This window comes from Arachis hypogaea, chromosome 17, assembly GCF_003086295.3.
Source record: "Arachis hypogaea cultivar Tifrunner chromosome 17, arahy.Tifrunner.gnm2.J5K5, whole genome shotgun sequence".
In the NCBI taxonomy this organism is placed as follows: Eukaryota; Viridiplantae; Streptophyta; class Magnoliopsida; order Fabales; family Fabaceae; genus Arachis; species Arachis hypogaea.
The window spans coordinates 66,411,222-66,416,181 of NC_092052.1; the positions used below are offsets into that span (position 1 = coordinate 66,411,222).

The 4,960-nt window shown below is 37.3% G+C and overlaps 1 non-coding gene across 1 annotated transcript; it reads right to left on the bottom strand.

Annotated features, from left to right (window-relative positions):
- Positions 1–4,598: 4,598 nt before the first annotated feature.
- Positions 4,599–4,706, bottom strand: LOC112767857 (small nucleolar RNA R71). The gene has a single exon (XR_003185298.1). It is a non-coding gene; the product is annotated as a small nucleolar RNA R71 (small nucleolar RNA).
- Between the last annotated feature and the right edge of the window lie 254 nt (positions 4,707–4,960).

Genomic DNA, 4,960 nt, shown 5'->3' on the forward strand with positions numbered 1-4,960 from the left:
CCCATGTGTGCCATCTTGATGCTGCTCTGAGTAATAAAATCCAGATGGCGAAGAAGAGAAACATCATCGGTAGGGATGGTACCATAAGGACCAATTTGATGGTCCCCAAACTCGACAGCATCAAAATCAAGGGCATCAAGGTTAAAGGGTTCAGCTGTTTTTTGCTTTTTTGGAGGAAGAGCGCCGGTAAGAGAAGACGTAGCAGCAGAAGCCTGTGGAGGATCAACCAAACAAACCCGAGGAGTAAGGATCATCCTCCTCGGTCCAGGAGAGCTCAGTACGGATGGCTTCGATTGAATCTGAGAAGACCCTTCTCCAGCCACCTTGGCCGAGATGTTCTGAGCCGCTGTAGCCTTTCTTGCCTTCTTAAAGGCCTTCATAGAGTCATTATTTTTGGCCATCTCTGAAAAATGAAATCAACCACAGAAGCAGATTACAAACTGGAAAACGAAGAAAGCAAAATAAAGTAGACCAAAATATAATGAATACCCAGCATAGTTCGGATAAGGGATGGATTCCCCAAAAATTTCTTCGTATCAAGATGGGAGGTTCCCCCCAAATATCCTCCAAGACAGTGACAAAAGCCTGCTCGACCTCATCCAACATTTTCCAAGTATACCTAGACACCACTACGTTCTTCTGCCATTCTAAGGGAAAACGGGACTTGCCATTCTCATCCAAAAAGAAAGGACGAGCTCCCTCAACAGCTCGGATCTTAAAAAAGTAATTCTTAAAATCCCTGAAGGATTCATCATACATGGAAAAAACTTTATGTCCTTGGACAGACCTAAAAGAAATCCAAGAAGCTTTCTTTTTGGTAGTCTCAGGCTTGGTCAACACAAAGAGATACAGAAAAAGAGTTTGAGAAGATTTAACATCAAATTCTTGACAAATCAACTGAAAAATCTTAATGAAACCCCAAGAATTTGGGTGAAGTTGAAAGGGGGCTGATGAGCGGATAATTTATACGCTTTTTGGCATTGTTTTTAAGTAGTTTTCAGTATGTTTTAATTACTTTTTAGTATATTTTTATTAGTTTTTATTCAAAAATCACATTTCTGGATTTTACTATGAGTTTGTGTTTTTTTCTGTGATTTCAGGTATTTTCTGGCTGAAATTGAGGGACCTGAGCAAAAGTCTGAATCAGAGGCTGAAAAAGGATTGCAGATGCTGTTGGATTCTGACCTCCCTGCACTCGAAGTGGATTTTTTGGAACTACAAAAGCCCAATTGGCGCGCTCTCAATTGCGTTGGAAAGTAGACATCCTGGGCTTTCCAGCAATATATAATAGTTCATACTTTGCCCGAGTTTTGATGGCCCAAACTGGCGTTCCAAGTCAGCATACGAATTCTGGCGTCAAAACGCCAGAACTGGCACCAAAGTTGGCGTTTAACTCCAAGAAAAGTCTCTACACGTGAAAGCTTTAATGCTCACTTCAAGCAAACACCAAGTGGGCCCGGAAGTAGATTTCTGCATCATTTAATTATTTCTGTAAACCCTAGGTTACTAGTTTTCTATAAATAGGACCTCTTACTATTGTATTTATATATGGGAATCTTTAGTTCATCTTTTGATCTCTTGATCACGTTTTGAGGGCTGGCCTCACGGCCATGCCTAGACATTTTATTCTTATGTATTTTCACGGTGGAGTTTCTACACACCATAGATTAAGGTGTGGAGCTCTGCTGTTCCTCATGAATTAATGCAAAGTACTATTGTTTTTCTATTCAATTCAAGCTTATTCTTATTCCAAGATATTTACTCGCACTTCAACCTGATGAATGTGATGATCCGTGACACTCATCATCATTCTCACCTATAAACGCGTTCCTGACAACCACTTCCGTTCTATCTGGAATAGCTTGAGTGTGTATCTCTTAGCCTCCATTCCAAAAGATCAGAGTCTTCGTGGTATAAGCTAGAATTATTGGCGGCCATTCTTGAGATCCGGAAAGTCTAAACCTTGTCTGTGGTATTCCGAGTAGGATCTGGGATGGGATGACTATGACGAGCATCAAACTCGCGAGTGTTGGGCCTAGTGACAGACGCAAAAGGATCAATGGATCCTATTCCAACATGATCGGGAACCAACAGCTGATTAGCCGTGCGGTGACAGCGCATTTGGACCATTTTCACTGAGAGGACGGGAGGTAGCCATTGACAACGGTGATACCCAACATACAGCTTGCCATGGAAAGGAGTATGAATGATTGGATGAAGACAATAGGAAAGCAGAAGCTCAGGAGGAACAAAGCATCTTCATACGCTTATCTAAAATTCTCACTAATGAATTACATAAGTATCTCTATCTTATTTTATGTTTTATTCATATTTTAATTATCAAAACCTCATAACCATTTGAATCTGCCTGACTGAGATTTACAAGATGACCATAGCTTGCTTCAAGCCGACAATCTCCGTGGGATCGACCCTTACTCACGTAAGGTTTATTACTTGGACGACCCAGTGCACTTGCTGGTTAGTTGTGCGGAGTTGTGAAAAGGAGTTGAGATTACAATCGTGCATACCAAGTTTTTGGCGCCATTGATGATCACAATTTCGTGCACCAAGTTTTTGGCACCGTTGCCGGGAATTGTTCGAGTTTGGACAACTGACGGTTCATCTTGTTGCTCAGATTAGGTAATTTTATTTTATTTTTAAGCTTTTTATTTTTGAAAAAAAAATTTCAAAAAAATAAATCATTCTATGACTTCAGAATTTTTAAGAATGAATTCTAGAGTTTCAGATGTTGCTTTTATCATCACAGGAGCTAATTGATTCCCATCAATTTGGCTATTGTATGTAATGTCCTGCTGAAGCTTGTCTAGCCATGTCTAATCTTTTTAGACTGAAGCTTTAGACTAACATTGCATGATTCATGGAATTCCTATTAAAAATTTTGAATTTATTTATTTTTCTTTTTCCAAAGTAATTTTCGAAAAATACCAAAAATTTTTTTAATAAAATCATAAAAATCAAAAATAATTTGTGTTTCTTGTTAAATCTAGTGTCAATTTTTAAGTTTGGTTTCTTTCATGCATTGTTTATTTGATATTAGTTTTCCATGATTAGTTGCATTTTGATTGTTCCTCGTCATTAAAAATCCAAAAAAAATTCAAAATTATGTCTTTTCAAGTCAATAATACAGAGAATTGAAGATTCAGAACATGCAGCAGAGGAATTGCAGAGAAAAAGCTGGGTGTTCAAAACGCCCAGTGAGGAAGGAAAACTGGCGTTTAAACGCCAGCCAGGGTACCTGGCTGGGCGTTAAACACCCAAAAAGGTAGTATTTTGGGCGTTAAACGCCAGAATGGATACCATTTTGGGCGTTTAACGCCAGGATGGCACAGGAGGGAAGATTTTGTTTTTAATTCAAATCCTTTTCAAATTTTCATAATTTTTCAAAATCAAATCTTTTTCAAATTATATCTTTTCAAAATCAAATCCTTTCTAATTTTTTTTTCTCTTACTATTTTCGAAAATCCTTGCTAACAATTAGTGATTTGATTCAAAAAAATTTTCCTTGTTAAGAAAGGTTCAATATTTGAATTTTAGAATCATATCTTTTAAATTTCTTGTTAGCCAAGTCATTAATCTTAAAATCAAATCTTTTTAAATTTTTTTTATCATATCCTTTCAATCATATCTTTTTAAAACCATATTTTCTCAATCATATCTTCTCAACCACATCTTTTTCAAAATTGATTTTCAATCATATCTTTTTTATTTCTAATTTCAAAATCTTTTTCAAAATCACTTAACTACTTTCTCAATTTTAATTTTAGAAAATCATCAACCATTTTTTTCAAAATTTCTTTTAATTAATTCAAATTTTTTTTAATTTAATTTCAAAAATTCTTCCCCCATTCTCACATTCTTCTATTTAAGGGACTAACACTCCTCCTCAATGTGCAATTCAAACTCTTTCCCTCTTGATACATTCGAATTCTCTCCTCTCTACCTCATCCTTCTATTCTTCTTTTCCTCTGACACGTCAAGGAATCTCTATACTATGACATAGAGGATTCCATACTTTCTTGTTCTCTTCTCTTTCATATGAGCAGGAACAAAGACAAAGGCATTCTTGTTGAAGCTGATCCTGAACCTGAAAGGACCTTGAAGAGAAAGCTAAGAGAAGCTAAAACACAACTCTCTGGAGAGGACCTAACAGAAATTTTCAAACAAGAAGAAGACATGGCAGCCAAAAATAACAACAATGCCAACAATGCAAGGAAGTTGCTTGGTGACTTTACTGCACCTACTCCCAACTTCTATGGGAGAAGCATCTCAATTCCTGCCATTGGAGCAAACAACTTTGAGCTTAAGCCTCAATTAGTTCTCTGATGCAACAGAATTGCAAATTTCATGGACTTCCATTGGAAGATCCTCATCAGTTCTTAGCTGAATTCTTGCAAATTTGTAACACTGTCAAGACCAATGGGGTTGATCCCGAGGTCTACAGGCTTATGCTTTTTCCCTTTGCTGTAATAGACAGAGCTAGAATATGGTTGGATTCACAACCTAAGAAAAGCCTGAACTCTTGGGAAAAGCTAGTCAGTGCTTTTCTGGCCAAATTCTTTCCACCTCAAAAATTGAGTAAGCTTAGAGTGGAAGTCCAGACCTTCAGACAGAAGGAAGATGAATCCCTCTATGAAGCTTGGGAAAGATACAAGCAATTGATCAAAATGTGTCCTTCTGACATGCTTTCAGAATGGAGCATCATAAGTATCTTCTATGATGGTCTTTCTGAACTGTCCAAGATGTCTTTGGACAACTCTGCAGGTGGATCTCTTCATCTGAAGAAGACGCCTGAAGAAGCTCAGGAACTCATTGAAATGGTTGCAAATAACCAATTCATGTACACTTCTGAAAGAAATCCTGTGAATAATGGGATAACTCAGAAGAAAGAAGTTCTTGAGATAGATACTCTGAATGCCATATTGGCTCAGAACTAAATATT